This window comes from Lissotriton helveticus, chromosome 6 (genome assembly GCF_964261635.1).
Source record: "Lissotriton helveticus chromosome 6, aLisHel1.1, whole genome shotgun sequence".
NCBI classification, from domain to species: domain Eukaryota; kingdom Metazoa; phylum Chordata; class Amphibia; order Caudata; family Salamandridae; genus Lissotriton; species Lissotriton helveticus.
In genome coordinates this window covers 1,955,665,097-1,955,684,557 of record NC_136067.1, presented here as the reverse complement: position 1 = coordinate 1,955,684,557, position 19,461 = coordinate 1,955,665,097, and positions in this window count along the sequence as shown.

Genomic DNA, 19,461 nt, shown 5'->3' with positions numbered 1-19,461 from the left:
AGAGAGAGTGACCCGCACAGATGGTTTGACCAGGATAAGTGGCAAAAAAACCTGAGTGGCCATGGGTTTGGTTTCTGAAAGGCAAAATATACGGGTTGGTCTGTTACTTCATGGCAGGCTGGAGGCAGTGCTTCATTTTACAGATAGAGGAAAAGGGCCATTCTGCTCAAGCTCACAGATGTAGAGAGCCACTCAGGCTCTCCTATACTTTGTATCAATACTCACTCACGCATTCACGCATACCCCGGGGCGGGATCACGCCGGGGTATAAATAAAGAAAGCGGAAGACCGCTCAGGGTCTTTCCGGCTATCCCTCAACTGTAGTCTGTGTCCATTGTTTGGTCCCCACATACCACGTGTCAGGCCCTGACCTGACCCACCACATTGGCGACGAGGCCGGCCTACCTGCTCGCGTGCCAGGCTGCCTCGATCTGTGGCTCCGCGGTGTGCCGGTATCCTGCTGCGGTGCCCACCCGCGTGTGTTGCCATGCTGTTCCTGGTCCCAAGGCCCGCCCACGCGTCTCCCGGCCGGGAGCGCCTTCAGCTGGCGGGACTCGGCGGCGGACGGGGGCTGCGCCTATCTGACCCCGGAGGTGCGGATGAGTCTATCCCCCTCTCGCCTGCGCGGCAACCCTGCATGCTCCTGCCGTCTTCCCAGCGCGGACCCATCAGCTGCGTCTGGGTCTCTGAATCGCCGGAGGAAACAGGCAGCGCGCCTCTCGTGCTTCAACACCACGTGGCCCCGGTGAGGCCCAACGCCACGCCCCCGCAGCACCACTGAAGCCGGGCTCACGACCGGTGCTACACAGCTGCATGCCTGCCCCTCTGCCCGACCTCAGCCAGCAACACGCAGGGGGGAATTGAGTGCACTGGATCCCAGTCACCCCAGTGCCAGCGGCCCGGTGACACGGTGAAAATAAACAAGCAGAGGCAAAGTCAATCCACCTCAGGGACAACTCCAGTCTCTCTCTCTCCTGCAACCCACTGCGGTCTTTACTGTCCACGTGGCCTCCCTCTCTCTTCCCACAACACTCACCTAGAGGGACACAAGGGGTTTGGAGAGAGCATCCTCAGAGTGTCAATAAGCATTGGCCAGTGTGCAGACCCGGACCAACGCCACTGCTGTGCAAGCACCGGACAAGCAGACCCGAGGAGGCCACCAACGTTGAGCCATGTCAGTAGTGGCGCCTGGAGCTGGTCAAGATGGGGCAGGTCAAAACCCACCCGCAGCGGCCGTACAACCTCCTGCGATAGTCGCTCTACCTCCACCAGGCCCCAACCAAGCCGGTGCCACTGCGCCGATGCCACCCACCTATCTACATTCGGGCGCAGCGCCAATTCCCCCATTCAGCGAGGCGGCAGACCCTGCGACAGCGGCGCCAAGATGGAAGGCGTGGGTCGGAAGATTAAACCTCTACTTCAAGGGCACCAGGGAGACGGATGGGACCGTGAAAAGGTCACTCCTCATCCTGTATGGCGGACCAGAAATCTACGACCTATTCGAGACGCTCCCCAATACCGGACCAGACAACGACTATGACGCCGCGGTCGCTGCTCTCAACACACACTTTGATCCACAACTCAATAACGACTTTGAGAAGTTTAAATTCAAAAGAGCGTGGCAGACGGAGTCTGAGTCGGTCGACATGTATAATGCCCGACTGCGCCGGCTCGCCAGCACCTGTCCGTTCACCAACGCACGGGAGGAGATACGAGACCAAATCATAGTGGGCTGCAGGTCGAAGCTGCTGAGGAAGCTCATACTCCGCCAACCCGGGATATCGCTGGATGAGATACTAGTCCTGGCCAGGTCGCACAAGCTGTCCGACGCGAGGGCGGAAGAAATGGAGGCTGCGCTACGCACACCGATTATTACTCCGACGGCCGCCAGGACAACACCAATCAAAGAGGAGAGGGTTGACGCGATCCAGAGACGTTCCACGACCGTCTGCCCAAGAACCACCACACCCCGAGGGAATACATGTGGATACTGCGGTGAAGATCATCCTATGACCGCAACGTGTAGTGCGAAAGGAAAGACATGTCTAAAGTGCGGGCGGCTAAATCACTTCGCCGCTGTATGCCGAGGAGGAAAATACAGGCCAGCCGGCCCGAGACCCAGAACAGTGACGCAACGAGTCCGGCAGCTGTCGCTCGACCAGGAACTACCCCCGCCGGATCACCAAGCTCAAGAAAGAAGACCGCGGTATGAGGACGATGAAGACGATGAGATATATGTCATCTCCTACGTCAGTAGGGCCTCCACCAAACGAAGACCTCCACCCATGTGCTCGATAGCCGTAGAGGGCACTGAGATGACGGCCCTCATAGACACGGGGGCCTCCGTGAACGTCATGGATTCAGAGCAATATGAGAAGATGTCTCCCAAGCCTCCGCTTGCACCTTCCACCGCGAGGATTTACACCTACGGTGGCACTGAGCCGCTACCGCTAAGAGGAGTAATTCAAACGACCGTCGTGAATGGCGACTACTTCACTGAAACACGCTTCCACATCACGGAAGGGAAGAAAGGCACTCTCCTAAGCTGCCACACCGCGGAAGACCTCGGTCTCGTGTTCTTTGCCAACCAGGTGCACCAGGCACATGCGGACTTCCTGTTGAAAGACTTCCCTGCGTTGTTCCAAGGCCTTGGGAAACTGAAAGGACGCAAGTTCACGCTGCATATCGACACATCTGTGCGACCGGTAGCCCTCCGACACCGGCGGGTGCCGTTTAACTTGAGACCGCAGGTCGAAGAAGAACTCCAGAAACTGGAAGACCTCGGCGTAATAGAGAAGGTGTCGGGCCCGACACCCTGGGTTTCCCCATTGGTAGTTGCACCCAAACCAAAACAACCTGGGGCGATCAGATTGTGCGTGGACATGAGGCTACCCAATGTGGCCGTCAAACGGGAGAGACACATCACCCCCACAATGGATGATATAGTGGCTGACCTCAATGGGGCAAAGTGGTTTTCGAAGCTGGACCTCAACTCGGGATACCACCATCTCGAGCTAGAACCAGCCAGCAGATACCTAACCACGTTTTCCACCCACCTGGGACTTCGTCGCTATAAACGACTGAGCTTCGGTGTCTCTTCCGCCGCGGAGGTGTTTCAAAATGCCATTCGGGAAGTACTTTCTGGGCTGAGCGGGGTGATCAACCTCAGCGATGACATCCTGGGGTACTCTGCAACCTTGGAAGAACACCATGAACATCTGAGGGCAACTCTCCAAAGGCTCGTGGACAGTGGGTTGACCCTCCACCGGTCGAAGTGTTCCTTCTACCAGGAATCAATAGACTTCTTTGGCTACACGTTCACGAGGGAAGGACTGAAAGTTGATCCTAAAAAGGCGGAGGCGATCAAGGCAGCAAGCACTCCCAGGAACCCCACCGAAGTGCGTAGTGTCTTGGGCATGGCCACTTATTGGGGCCGGTTCATACCCAATCTGGCGGCTCTTGCAGAACCCCTCAGAGCCCTCACCCGGGCAGACCGCCAGTGGGAATGGACAGTGGCAGCACACAACGCCTTTCAGAACATCAAGACTAATATCCTGGACACGACTTTGATGGCCTATTTCCAGCCCGACGCAAAACGGAACTTATCGTGGATGCCAGCCCAGTGGGCTTGGGGGCGGTGCTCCTGCAGGAACATGGACCCGAAGTCTGGAAGCCAGTCGCGTATGCCAGCAAAGCACTGTCAGATACCAAGACCAGGTATGCCCAGATCGAAAGAGAGGCCCTAGCGATCAAATGGGCGTGTCAGCACTTCCACTTATATCTGTGTGGGCAAGAGTTCACTGTAGTGACGGATCATAAACCACTGCTACCACTGTTTGCAGGATCTTCCCAGCTGGCACCACCACGGATCGAGCGATGGGCAGTTCAACTGCAAGGATACAATTTCAAGATCGTGTTCCGGCCGGGGGCTCACAACCCGGCTGATTATCTCTCCCGCCACCCTGATGCCGTTGGTCAACACCCGCCGCGAGATGAAGGCCTGGAAGCGGATGCTTTTGTCCACTGATCTCGCACGCAGCGTGCCCCGAACACATGACACTGAAAGAAATCGGTGAAGCGACCGCCCAAGATGAGACGCTAACGAGAGTCCGACATGCGCTGGAAGGAAATCGTGGGCCCACTTCCTAGATGGAGCGCCGAGCCTTCGACTAGAAGTCAGTCATGCGCAACAGCAGCTGTGGCAAATTCGGAGCGAACTAAGCGTGGGCGACGTAGGGGTCATCCTCAGAGGGCATCTCCTCGTAATACCTGAAAGCCTACAACAGAGGGCGCTGGCACACGTAGGACACCAGGGAATGGCCAAGACAAAGGCTCGTCTAAGGAGCAAAGTGTGGTTCCCCGCAATGGACAGCCAAGTCGACGCAATGGTGCGATCCTCCCATGCCTGCACAATCACGGGCCTTGATCCGGCTCCCGCGCCTGTGATCATCGAAGATGCTCCACTGACGCCCTGGACACATCTCAGCATAGACTTTGGGAGTTTCCCAGACGGTCGACATATCTTGGTCCTGGTTGACTCGTTCTTAAAATTCCCGGTGGTTGAGATCATTCCCTTGACAGCGTTTCCCCAAGTAAAAAAGGCGCTGAATCACATTTTTGCCATGATGGGGCTCCCAGACGAAATCAAATCAGACAACGGCCCCCCTTTTCAAGGAAGGGATTTTCAGAGCTATCTGGAGAGCCTCCGGATCAAACACAGGAAAATCACCCCCCTGTGGCCCCAGGCCAACGGGGAGGTCGAGAGGCTGATGAGGACACTCAACAGAGCCCTGAGGATTGCGGTAGACAATGGTGAAGATCCAGAACTAGCTCTTGATCAGTTCCTAGGAGCCTATCGACAGACACCCCACAGCACCACGAAGTGTGCTCCTGCCCATGTGCTGTTCAAGAGGGCGCCCCACGACAGCATCCCGACAGACAGCACCTGTATGCCTGAGAATAGGAACGGTGAAGCCATTCAAGCCCGGAGGCAAACCACCAATCAAAAGGCGAGCGAGTATCGCCATGCTAAGGAGCCTACATTAAAGGAAGGGGACACCGTAGTGGTGCGAGATTGACACCCGGGATGGAACTTTCGAACACCCTACGAGCCCGAGACGTGGGTAATAGACAAGGTCCAAGGGACTATGGTCACTGCCAGGAGAAATGGGCAAGCGGTAACCCGCAATGTGTCTTGCTTTAAGAAAGCACAAGAACCCGCTGGAGGACATAACGCCGTGGAGTGTCCAGAGACAGGAAATTATGGTGCTTGGGACCTCGGAGGTACAGTGCCAGGGTCACTGGTGCCCAGGCAGACTGGAGAAGGTCTACCACCCAGAGCAACTCCCCAAAACATCACGGCTGATGACAATCGCCCGGGTGAGACCCTCTGCAGGGAGAGTGCAGCGACAACCCCGGCTGGGGTTGCAACATCCCCGTGTGCCCGCAGCCAACGATACAACCTGCGCTTGAACCCGAGGCCCAGCCAGAAGCTGAGAGACTTTGTCTGGACTTCCCCTTGAGCAGAGAAGCTCCTGAGTTTTTCTGCAAGGACAGATCTAAATTGAAGGAGGGATGTAGAGAGCCACTCGGGCTCTCCTATACTTTGTATCAATACTCACTCACGCATTCACGCATACCCCGGGGCGGGCTCGCGCCGGGGTATAAATAAAGAAAGCGGAAGACCGCTCGGGGTCTTTCCGGCTATCCCTCAACTGTAGTCTGTGTCCATTGTTTGGTGCCCCATACCACGTGTCAGGCCCTGACCTGACCCACCACAACAATGTAATTTTCATCTGTGCCAATCCTCTCTGTTCCATATCATTTGCAACGCCAGGAATCAGCAATTGAAAAATATGAACTACAAACCAAGCCGCGGGGTTTCTGCAGTTTGCACTTGGGTGCCCTCAAGTCACTGATAATAGAGGATTCATGTCAGGATGGTCCCTGATCCAAGAAGAAGAAGATGCAGGGACATCTGAGCTGGACTGAAGAAGAGATTGAGAGTGACACCTGAACCAGGAGGCCAGGCACCTGCTCGTTGTCTCCAGGCTTCCTTGAGTCTCCAAGGTCACTTGATGGAGGACTCACTGACTTGGCCATAGGCGGTGGTGTGACACCTGTGATTACATCCAGTTTTACACCTGGAATAAAATAAGGTTGGTATGTTCCGCCAGAGTTGTTACTGTTCTACATCCTAGTTTATTAAGACTGGTAATAAAAGTCAGATCTGCAGAAGGAGGCTGGACTTTGTCAGATGTAGAGAAGTATCATATTGCTGCCTCGTTGGGATACAAGTGGTGGGAGTTAATACATACAGAAGGATCAAGTAAAACGAAAATGTATTATGGAACAAATGTCTAGTCAACATGGAATGACAGGCTATGTTTTCGAGTTCCATCACCATAAAAGTTTTTTTTTAAATCTGACATTGAGGGGCATATTAACTGGGGTGGCAATAGGCAATCATCGCCGGTTTAGCGGCCGTTTTCGGCCGCTAAGCGGCGATAATTCTACCACTCTATTAGCAAGCTGTCACTAACTGATGTTAGCGACAGCTTTTAGGCGATAGCGAGCGGTTTGGGGCCCGCTTTCCATGTCAGCGATATTCATCGCTAATGACATGCAAAGTGGGCGTACCCAACCTGTTAGCGACTGAAAGCAGTCGCTAAAGTCGCTATCGCCTATTAGCAAGGCAGGCGTAGCGATGGAAATATTCCCGCTATCGCCAAAAACCAACGTCTGCTCAGACCAGTCCTTAGCCATGTTATCCAATGGGAGGTGGATAACATGGCTAAGAGCATTTCGTCGGTAATGCGTGAATATCGCTGTATTCTCAGCGATATTCACGCATTTCTCCGCTTTCGCTGGATATTTTAGCACAATGGAAAAAAACGTTGCTAATAGCATGTTTTCTCCTCTAACATATCCAGCGATAGACAGCGATAAAAAAATCGATGCTAAGCCTATTTAGCGATAAATATCGCTACTTGTTGGTAATATGCCCCTGCATTCTTGTGACAGAAATTACCGAAACGTGAGCAGGGGCAGCACAGCATGCAAGATTTGTGTCCCGAAGACCCGGGGTAAGTGGACATGGGAAGCTGGGTCACTCAGAGGCATAGTCACACCGTCAAAGGGGTCATAACCTCTGGAGACCTTTTATGTGGAGGTGCAGTTAAATCTTCATGCATGTCTTCAGTCTTCCCCCAAGAGGGGTTGACTGTAAACACCTGCAAGTAAGAAATTGGCTTTTGACTAATTAGGTTTGGAGAAAACACATGCTCTATTTCAGCCCTAATGTCTGACACCTAGTTTATTTCAATTCTCCCAGTTTATCAAAGATGTGTTTGTGGCTAATCATGACTTTTCACATTGTCAGAATCATAATAGAGCATTGTGTTTAGGTGCAGGCCTGATATGAGGAGGTGATGGCAAATACGATAGCTCGTCTATTGGTAAGGTATCCACCTCAGGTTTCATAACTAAGCACACTCTGATGAAGATGAGCTTGATTTCTACTTGACTCTAGTGCAACTAAAAATTAATTGTTAGACATTAGTGTTATATCGTTCCTATTGTTAACTAGATCAAGACACTAACGAGAAGAAAGTAATCTTCTGGTATGCTATCGCCTTTTCTCTCTATCTTAATTTCCTATTCTTTCCCCTTTTCACACACCCCTTTCCTCTTACTGGGACAGTGGATAGGCGGGCAGCCAAGCATATATTTTGTGAAACTGTACTACCAGTAACATAGCCAGTCTGGGCTGCTACCCTGTATCGACAAAGCGTTGACGATTATATGTTATATGATTTTTAAAAAACAATAAAAAAAATACACATGTCGCTTACTAAACTCATGTGTACATTAATGCATAATCATAGATCCATTTTGTCAAAAGTCATTAACTTGACATGAGATTTTCTCCTGTTCCTTCCCAAGAAGAACTCCAAAGTTCAAATAAAAATATGACCTGAAGTTTTTAACAATGCTTAACGTCAAATGTTTATAAAGTTAATATTTTGGGGCATATTTACAAAGAAGTGACGGAGCACGGCATTAGCCCTCTTATCTTAATGCCGCGCTCCGCTACTTCTGAAACGCAGGGTGGCATCGTATTTACAACAATACGGTGCAGCCCTATGTTTCTCACTGCGCTGGCGCTAACTTCAGCTGCCTAGCGCCAATGCATGCGCCTTTGCACCCTAATGCAAGGGTACCTGCTTTGTCAGGAATAATTGTTTATGTGAATGAAGTTGTCCCTTCCTGCACATAAACAATCCTAAATGGAGATTTGCAACTTCTATGTGTGCTGCTTTATGCAGCACACATAGAAGTTGCAACTCATCATTTTAAAAATGATTGTTTATGTGCATGAAACGATACCTTCCAGCGCATAAACATTCACGCATGGCGTTTTGCTGTTTTTATTTGTGCTGCACAATGCGGCACACATAAAAACAGCAAAAACGAGGAGATATAAAGCATTTCTTCTCATTGCTCCCTGTTACAACCAGGTATTCCCTGATCTTCATTTTGGAGCTGCCCTATATTTCAATCAATCAATCACTGACATTTATAGAGCGCACTACCTACCCGTAGGGTCTCAAGGCGCTGGGGGTGGGGGGGTGCCGCTACTGCTCGAACAGCCATGTCTTCAGCTTCTTCCTGAAGGAGAGGTGGTCTTGGGTCAGGCGCAGGTCGGTCGGGAGGGAGTTCCAGGTCTTGGCGGCAAGGTAGGAGAAGGACCTTCCTCCTGTAGTCGCTCTTCGGATGCGGATACGTCACTCTTGTAAATATGTGGCAGCATCAAAGTCAATGGGTGCTGCAGTGCAATGCCCACTTCAACACCCATTGCCCTTTCACGCTAAGTATAGGGTGAAAGGGTGTCATATTTACAAGGCAGCTTTAATCCACATTAAGTAGCTGTTAGAACTGGGGGTCTCTAGTTGGCAGAGGTAGGTACCACTGTCCAAATAGGGACCCTTGCTTCTAGTCAGGGCAAGGAGATAACCCTCTGAGATAACCCCTGCTCACCCTCTAGGTAGCTTGGCACAAGCAGTCTAGGCTAACCAGAGGCAATGCGTAAAGTATTTGTACCAACACTCACAGTGTGAGAAGTGTGGCTCAATGGTTAGAGCGGCAAACCCTGATGCAGAAGTCTGGCCCGGGACCAGGGTTCAATTCCCCGCCTCGGCGGGTCTTGGGCTCAAAAATTCCACGGACCTGATAATTCTCGCCTCGGTGCCTATTCTAATCATGGGTCCCACTCTGCAACTCTGGGCAATAGCTTGCTTAATCTCCACAACGGCCCCCACAACGCTAAGGATGCCTGGCCTCCACCTTGGGGGTGCCCAGGAGTGGACACCTCACAGGGAAAGCCAGGATGGGTTCCAAAGCGGTATTCGTACAAGCGCCTTGAGACCCTTGCGGGTGAGTAGTGCGCTATACAAGTATCAATTTACATTTACATTTACAGTAACACAGTGAAAACACCACAAACTGACTCCACAACAGTTTTAGAAAAATAAAGGTATTTAATCTAAACTACACAAGACCAAAACAGCAAAAATCCAACATACACAGTTCAAGAATATGGTTTCAAAAAGAGTTCTTAAGGTTGCGTTAAAATTCTTTAGGTTGCGACAGAATTCTCTACGTTGCAACAGAATTCCCTACAGATGCGTGAAAAGTTCACAGTTGCGTCACGTTTACTCACAGTACCTTTTAGTTGCAACAAAGTTCCAAAAGCAGAAGCTGGTGCGGTGTAAAACAAGCGATGCGTTGCTCCTGAGACCCTGGGGAGGCGTTTGCGACAGCCCCGCTGCAGCAGCGTGGGTGTTGCGACGAATCCGGTCTGTATGGGGAGGAAGGCCACTTGTATGGATTCCGGTGCATAGGTTCCGTAGGAAGTCTGTTCTCGCAAAGGCACGATGCGATGATCTCGAAGGGTCTGCGACGATCTCCGGGGCGGCGATGCGCGGTCCAGCGGTGATCCTCTCTCTCGCAGCTCCTCGATGCGATGGTTTCTGCGATGACACTCGCAGCGACGTGATGCGGTCCGCAAGCAAGCGGTGCGGCGATCTCACCCAGCGACGACAGGCTCTGCGACGACACTCGCAGCGATGTTCGATTCTCCCGCACCAGTCTGGTGCGTCCCGCAAACGAAGGATGCGACGGCTCTGGCAGCGGCGTCAGGCGCTGCGACGATCTCGGCCTTCGTAGCGGCGGGAATCTTCTCGCACTGTCGGGGATGCGCTCCGCAAGCGAGCGATGCGACACTTTTCAGTTTCAAAAGTCTCTCAAGCTTAGTTTCAAGCTTCCCAGCACAGGTACAACCTCCAGAGGCCCCACAACTGGATCAAGCACTCTAGGAGGGACAGAACTCTCTAAACTCTCTCAGCAGAGTTCAGGGAAGCTGGGGGTGAAGTCCTTTTGTTCCTGGGACTTCAAAACAGGGAGCCAGCTCTTCTCAGGCCCTTGGAGATTCCTTCAAGACAGGGGACACAGCACACAGCAAAGTCCTTCCCCTCTCCTTGGCAGCAAAGCAACAGCAGGTCAGTCCAGCAGAACAACAGCAGGTGTCAGGATCCATCCTTCTTCTCTTGGTAAGCATTACCTAAAAAGATCGTGCAAGCGCAGGCACCCATGCTGGAAGACTTCTTTGTGGCTGCTGTTGGCAGAATTGCAGCGCTCAGCCATCTTGAGAATGCAGCGGAGGTTCCGTCCTCGGTGGAGGTCAGCAGTCTAGCTGATTTCCTCAGTCCGCGAGAGTGTTTCCCCTTTGCGCATGCGCGCACTGCGAGCGGCGCACTTCAACTGACTGAATTCACGGAGAGAGCGTTTCCCTCACGCTCTCTGTCACAGAACTTAAAAACCCCTTGAACAATCGTCTTTTGGCATCAGAATTCCTGTTATGAGGGAAGTAAGAATTAAGCGCTTTGGTGACATGTGAAAAGGCGCTTCTTAACAAACCTTTTTTCCCTCAGGAATATCGTCCTGGATTATAAACACTTGTGGAGTCTTCGTTTTCAGAGTCTTGTGAGGAGGAGCAGGCTGAGTTGGGTGTCTTCAGTCAAGAGAAGCCCCATATTTGTCAAGTAAGAGTATTTAGCATTTAAGTAGCGTTGCAGACATCTATTCAGAGGTGTCCTGGTTCTGAGATGTGAAAGCAGATGAATTTGCACCTCAAGTCAAAAGAGAACTTTCATTGAACTGACAGTTTGTTCTAAGGATAAGAGACTATACTTCATTCGGAGAGTCCTTTTCTTGAGAATTTACGAAAGACTTGTGTTAGCAGGTATTTCTTGTTAGAAATCTACTGGAGTCGTAATCTTCAGGAAATCTACAAAAAAAACTATCTTTGAACTGTGTTAGTCAATCTGCATCCTGTGGAACAGAAACTCTCTTGGAAGAAGTTTGAACAAAGGTTACAATAGAAGCTTGAAAACTTATCTCCTCAGAGTATCTTCCGATGAATCAGATTGTCAATTGATAACAGACCAAACACATTAGAGAGTAGCTAGCTTCCTAGTGCACATTGGTAAGACACAATCCCCGCTTAAGAAAATACATAGCAAAAAATAGCATGTTTTAGACCAAGAAGTTAATCACTGTTCATTCCTTTCTAGAGCGAGAATTGCCAGATTGACCAGAGGCAGGCTCAGTGCCAGAAGAGAAGCAGTCTCTCTTGTTTTGTCTTCCACTTCCCCTTTCTCTTCCCCGGGCTAATTCTATGGACTGTAACTTATCAAGACAGTCTTTGGAGTTTGGTCGGTGGGGGTACTGGGGCAAGAGCATCTGTTCCTGAGGGGACCGCTTCAGCGTATCCTTTTTCTGACAGATTGAAGTGCCTACCTCTTAATTGAGGGTTCAGGTCCCCTCCCGGACAGAATGGCGGAAGAATTAGATTTAAAAGCATTAAATAACGTTTTAAGTAATATGCAGGAACAGTTAAATTGTGCCCTAGAAGAAAATAAAGCCTTACGAGAGGAGGTTAGGAGATCCAGTCAGGAGTCAAATCAAACGGGTCAGAGGTTAGAGGAGTTGGTGACTGCTGGGTCAGTGCTTCGAGGTAATGCCTCGGCAACTCAGCAGCCATCTACGTCAGGTATTTCCACTCAGGTCATCCATTCAATCTCTCCTATCGTTCCTTTAGCTTCCCCAGAGAGATATGGAGGAGATCCCATGAAGGCCCAAATTTTTTTGACACAGTGTTCACTTCACTTTTTGTGTCGTCCAGTAATTTTTGCAGATGATCAAGCTAAAGTGGCTTTTATACTGTCGTATCTAACGGGGGATGCGGCTGCTTGGTCCATGTCTCTGGTCACCAAGAATGATCCCATCCTGACAAACTATGCGAATTTCAAGGTGGAGTTTGCCCGGATTTTTGATCGACGGCCTGCCACACAGGCTACAGATAATGAATTGCTAGACTTAAAGCAAGGAAGTCGAGATCTGGTGGGGTGTTTGGCCAATTTTAATAAGTTGGTAGTGGAAACTAATTGGCCAGAAGAGAAGAGAGCGGCCATCTTCTACAGAGGCCTTCGGGATGATCTTAAGGATGCCTTGGCCCAAATTCCCCGAAGACCCACAGAAATCTCTGAACTCATAGACCTGGTTTTACAATTGGATCATAGGTTAAGTGAACGACGGCATGAAAAGAAAAGAGAATTTCGTCCCTTCCCGCCACGATTTGATCGTGTGAAATTTGACTCTCAAAAAAGTTCAGAATCTACGTCAGTCGAAGAACCCATGCAAATAGGTTCCGTCAGAGGTCCGTTGACAAAAGAAGAAAAAGAGAGACGAAGAACGTCCCAGTTGTGTTTGTACTGTGGAGGGTCTGGGCACTTTGTAAAAGAGTGTCCAAAAAGACCAAAGGTTCCCTTGCCAGTAAAAGATCGGCTTCGCCCGTAACTCGAGTTGCACGGGTGGAAGCATTATCCAAGACAACTCATGGCAAACTACACATCATGAACACATTGCAATCTGCGGCTCCGCACTTAATAGCAATGTTCGTGGTAAAGTTTCGAGATAAAGAAATTAAAGAAGTCTCAGTAATGACCGGAAACTTTTGTGATCTCAGGTATGCCCGGCAAATTGGAATCCAGCCAGTTAAGAAGTTAATTCCAGAGTCAGTACGTGCAGTGGATGGCACCAACTTATCCTCAGGACCCATAACCCATGAAACAGAGTTGGTTCGGTTGACAGGGTTACAGGGACATTCGGAATTAATTACCTTCAATTTAATTGATGCACCCCAATTTCAGTTAATTTTAGGACTCCCTTGGTTAACAGAACACAACCCAAGAATTGATTGGAGTAAAAGAACAATTGAAATGAATTCTTCCTTTTGTGCAGAAAATTGTTTTGAAGATTCAGAACATCAGGAGAAGGAGTCACAAGCAAGAAATTTGGCTTCCATTTTTCCAGCTCAAATTTGCACTGTAGAATCAAAGAAAATCCCTGAGGAGTATCAGGATCTAGTGGCAGTATTTGACAAGAAAAAAGCGGAAACATTGCCACCTCATCGGCCTTACGACTGTAAGATTGAAATAGAACCAGGAGCTATCTTGCCTTGCAGTAGGATTTATGCCCTCACTGAAACGGAAAATCAATTTTTAAAAGAATATTTGGACACATTTTTGGCAAATGGCTTCATTCGTCCTTCCCAATCTCCAGTTTCCTCTCCCCTCTTTTTTATTCCAAAACGGGATGGAGATCTTCGGGCTTGCATTGATTATAGAGCTCTGAATCAGGTAACAGTCAAGAATAGGTACCCACTTCCACTGATTTCCGTGTTATTAGATCAAGTCAAGAATGCCAAGATCTATACCAAGTTGGACCTCAGGGGGGCTTATCATTTGATCAGAGTGGCTTCTGGAGATGAGTGGAAGACAGCATTCAGAACTCGTTATGGATTGTTCGAGTATCAGGTGATGCCCTATGGACTATGCAATGCCCCGGCTGCTTTTCAGCATTTTGTTAATGATGTACTAGGAGAATTTTTGGCCGGGTGGCAGTGGTCTACATTGATGACATCCTAATATTCTCTAACAGTTTGGAAGAGCACATTCCGCATGTGAGAGCAATCTTAATCAAATTGATGGAGAATCATCTTTATGTAAAATTAGAGAAATGTGCCTTCCATGTCACTCGAGTAGAGTTTTTGGGATTTGTGCTGTCACCAGATGGAGTGAGTATGGACACCACCAAGGTCAAGGCTGTTCAAGATTGGCCGCCCCTCAATCTGTAAAAGAGATTCAGAGTTTCCTGGGATTTTCACATTTTTACAGGAGGTTCATTCCAGAGTTCTGTCAAAAGGTAGCCCCGATCACACGATTGTTGAAAAAAGATGTTAAATTTTTATGGGGAAAAGAAGCTGAAGATGCCTTTCAATTTCTCAAGGATTCTTTCACTCAAGCTCCCATTTTGTTACATCCTAGAATTGAAGACCCTTTTTTTGTGGAAGCGGATGCTTCTGATATAGCAATTGGAGGAATCTTGTCGCAACGCCATCCAGTGTCAGGTCATCTACATCCAGTGGCATATCATTCGAGAAAACTGAGTCCGCCAGAGTGCAATTATTCTATTGCTGATAAGGAGTTGTTGGCCGTGAAAGATGCTTTTGTGGAATGGCGTCACTATTTGATGGGAGCAAAACATAAAGTTACGGTGTACACGGACCACAGAAACTTGCAATTTCTTAAGTCAGCTCGTACGCTAACGGCTCGGCAATTGCGATGGTCATTATTCTTCGCAGATTTTGACTTCGTGATTACCTTCCGCCCAGGAAAGAGTAATGTCAAGGCAGATGCATTATCCCGAATTGATTCCATTGCCTCAGAGAAGAAAAAAGAAGAGCAAAGTATAATTCCAGAAGAAAAGATCATTTTGGCTACAGATACCTCTGAAATTGCAAACAAGTTAAAAGAAGTCATGCCTTTACAAGAAATGAATGATTGGTCTCTAGAGGAAGAAGGTCATGAAATCAGGAATGGTCTTCCCTATCAGGATCAACGTCTGTACTTACCCACACAAGAGCTTCAAGAAAAGGCCTTAGAATCCTGTCATGACCATTTGTTGGCTGGACACAAAGGAATTCATAAAACGACGGAGTTGGTGGAGAGACATTTTTGGTGGCCAGACATGAAACCGCAGATACGACAGTATGTTACTACCTGTGAAAGATGTCTAAGAGGGAAATCAGATAGGAAACCACCTCAGGGCAAGTTAAAACCATTACCTGTCCCACCACATCCTTGGCATACTGTGTCAATGGATTTAATAGTCGATTTGCCCTCCAGTCAAGGATTTACTACAGTGTTAGTATTTTGTAGATGTGTTCTCTAAGATGGCACATTTCATCCCCCTAAAAAAGGTCCCTGATGCCCCTCTTTTAGCACAACTATTTTCCCAACACATTGTGCGTTTACATGGAATTCCCAAGATTTTGGTTTCCGACAGGGGCACACAATTTGTTTCCCATTTTTGGAGAGCCTTCACTCACAAATTGGGGATAGACACTCGCTTTTCCACCAGTTACCACCCAGAAACAGATGGCCAGACAGAAAGAGTGAACCAGGAACTCGAGCAGTACCTCCGATTGTACCTTTTGGACCAGAAAATGGAGTGGTCCGAGATGGTATGGGCGGCAGAGTTTGCTTACAATAACGCGGTTAATTCGTCCACTGGCTATTCTCCTTTCTATGTGAATAGTGGTAGGCATCCCACTTTAATTGTGGAAAAGGAGGAAAGTCCTGTTCCTGCAGTTGAAAGGTTAGTTTCAGAAGTCCAGAAATCCCTTGTCCAAGTTAAGGAAAATTTGGTGAAGGCAAAAGAATCCTATAAAAAGTATGCAGATAAAAAGAGAAGAGTAGATCCAGTTTTTCATCCGGGTGAAAAGGTGTGGTTATCAACAAAAAATCTGAAATTGAAGGTAAATCGAAAATTTCAACCTCGATTTCTAGGTCCATTCTCAGTAGAAAAAATGTTAGGACCAGTGACTGTTAAACTACATTTCCCTTCTTATCTAAAAATTCATCCCACCTTTCATGTTTCTCTGATAAAAAAAAGTCCACCCAATTTAAGAGTCCTTTTAGTGCCCAAGCCAGTTCAGGTAGATCTTGAGGAAGAGTTTGAGGTACATAAAATTTTAGATTCAAAGATTAAGAAAGGCACACTGTACTATCTGATTGATTGGAAGAACTTTGGACCTGAGGAAAGATCGTGGGAGCCTTGTGAGAATGTTCATGCAAAAAGATTAATTAAAGAATTTCATAAGGGATATCCTACCAAACCCCGGCTGGGGAGAGCCTCCTTGGTGGGAGGTACTGTCAGGATCCATCCTTCTTCTCTTGGTAAGCATTACTTAAAAAGATCGTGCAAGCGCAGGCACCCATGCTGGAAGACTTCTTTGCGGCTGCTGTTGGCAGAATTGCGATACAGAAAAGGGGGTGGTGATGAACAGAGTGTCTGAATTAAGCAGACCACTCTTACCCAGTCCAAAGATCAGGGCTTGATCCATCACCGTTATTTATCTCACTGCCCCATCCCAGCTCAGAACCTGGCTATATGCAAATTAGTCTGTCCCTGGCCCAGTGCATCATGGGAACAGGGCAGACCAAACTACAAAGCCAATTCTTCACTGGAAAGGAGACAAGCTACCGGGGACCGGTTTCTGGAATTTCAGCCTCTTCGGCCCGGCTTGCTTGAATCCTGATGGAGCAGTGAGAAAGGGACTCATGTCTGAGTATACCCTGCCACACCTATAGTGGCCAAAAACGATACAGAAAAGGGGGTGGTGATGAACAGAGTGTCTGAATTAAGCAGACCACTCTTACCCAGTCCAAAGATCAGGGCTTGATCCATCACCGTTATTTATCTCACTGCCCCATCCCAGCTCAGAACCTGGCTATATGCAAATTAGTCTGTCCCTGGCCCAGTGCATCATGGGAACAGGGCAGACCAAACTACAAAGCCAATTCTTCACTGGAAAGGAGACAAGCTACCGGGGACCGGTTTCTGGCATTTCAGCCTCTTCGGCCCGGCTTGCTTGAATCCTGATGGAGCAGTGAGAAAGGGACTCATGTCTGAGTATACCCTGCCACACCTATAGTGGCCAAAAACGATACAGAAAAGGGGGTGGTGATGAACAGAGTGTCTGAATTAAGCAGACCACTCTTACCCAGTCCAAAGATCAGGGCTTGATCCATCACCGTTATTTATCTCACTGCCCCATCCCAGCTCAGAACCTGGCTATATGCAAATTAGTCTGTCCCTGGCCCAGTGCATCATGGGAACAGGGCAGACCAAACTACAAAGCCAATTCTTCACTGGAAAGGAGACAAGCTACCGGGGACCGGTTTCTGGCATTTCAGCCTCTTCGGCCCGGCTTGCTTGAATCCTGATGGAGCAGTGAGAAAGGGACTCATGTCTGAGTATACCCTGCCACACCTATAGTGGCCAAAAACGATACAGAAAAGGGGGTGGTGATGAACAGAGTGTCTGAATTAAGCAGACCACTCTTACCCAGTCCAAAGATCAGGGCTTGATCCATCACCGTTATTTATCTCACTGCCCCATCCCAGCTCAGAACCTGGCTATATGCAAATTAGTCTGTCCCTGGCCCAGTGCATCATGGGAACAGGGCAGACCAAACTACAAAGCCAATTCTTCACTGGAAAGGAGACAAGCTACCGGGGACCGGTTTCTGGCATTTCAGCCTCTTCGGCCCGGCTTGCTTGAATCCTGATGGAGCAGTGAGAAAGGGACTCATGTCTGAGTATACCCTGCCACACCTATAGTGGCCAAAAACGATACAGAAAAGGGGGTGGTGATGAACAGAGTGTCTGAATTAAGCAGACCACTCTTACCCAGTCCAAAGATCAGGGCTTGATCCATCACCGTTATTTATCTCACTGCCCCATCCCAGCTCAGAACCTGGCTATATGCAAATAAGTCTGTCCCTGGCCCAGTGCATCATGGGAACAGGGCAGACCAAACTACAAAGCCAATTCTTCACTGGAAAGGAGACAAGCTACCGGGGACCGGTTTCTGGCATTTCAGCCTCTTCGGCCCGGCTTGCTTGAATCCTGATGGAGCAGTGAGAAAGGGACTCATGTCTGAGTATACCCTGCCACACCTATAGTGGCCAAAAACGATACAGAAAAGGGGGTGGTGATGAACAGAGTGTCTGAATTAAGCAGACCACTCTTACCCAGTCCAAAGATCAGGGCTTGATCCATCACCGTTATTTATCTCACTGCCCCATCCCAGCTCAGAACCTGGCTATATGCAAATTAGTCTGTCCCTGGCCCAGTGCATCATGGGAACAGGGCAGACCAAACTACAAAGCCAATTCTTCACTGGAAAGGAGACAAGCTACCGGGGACCGGTTTCTGGCATTTCAGCCTCTTCGGCCCGGCTTGCTTGAATCCTGATGGAGCAGTGAGAAAGGAACTCATGTCTGAGTATACCCTGCCACACCTATAGTGGCCAAAAACGATACAGAAAAGGGGGTGGTGATGAACAGAGTGTCTGAATTAAGCAGACCACTCTTACCCAGTCCAAAGATCAGGGCTTGATCCATCACCGTTATTTATCTCACTGCCCCATCCCAGCTCAGAACCTGGCTATATGCAAATTAGTCTGTCCCTGGCCCAGTGCATCATGGGAACAGGGCAGACCAAACTACAAAGCCAATTCTTCACTGGAAAGGAGACAAGCTACCGGGGACCGGTTTCTGGCATTTCAGCCTCTTCGGCCCGGCTTGCTTGAATCCTGATGGAGCAGTGAGAAAGGGACTCATGTCTGAGTATACCCTGCCACACCTATAGTGGCCAAAAACGATACAGAAAAGGGGGTGGTGATGAACAAAAATTCCACGGACCTGATAATTCTCGCCTCGGTGCCTATTCTAATCATGGGTCCCACTCTGCAACTCTGGGCAATAGCTTGCTTAATCTCCACAACGGCCCCCACAACGCTAAGGATGCCTGGCCTCCACCTTGGGGGTGCCCAGGAGTGGACACCTCACAGGGAAAGCCAGGATGGGTTCCAAAGCGGTATTCGTACAAGCGCCTTGAGACCCTTGCGGGTGAGTAGTGCGCTATACAAGTATCAATTTACATTTACATTTACAGTAACACAGTGAAAACACCACAAACTGACTCCACAACAGTTTTAGAAAAATAAAGGTATTTAATCTAAACTACACAAGACCAAAACAGCAAAAATCCAACATACACAGTTCAAGAATATGGTTTCAAAAAGAGTTCTTAAGGTTGCGTTAAAATTCTTTAGGTTGCGACAGAATTCTCTACGTTGCAACAGAATTCCCTACAGATGCGTGAAAAGTTCACAGTTGCGTCACGTTTACTCACAGTACCTTTTAGTTGCAACAAAGTTCCAAAAGCAGAAGCTGGTGCGGTGTAAAACAAGCGATGCGTTGCTCCTGAG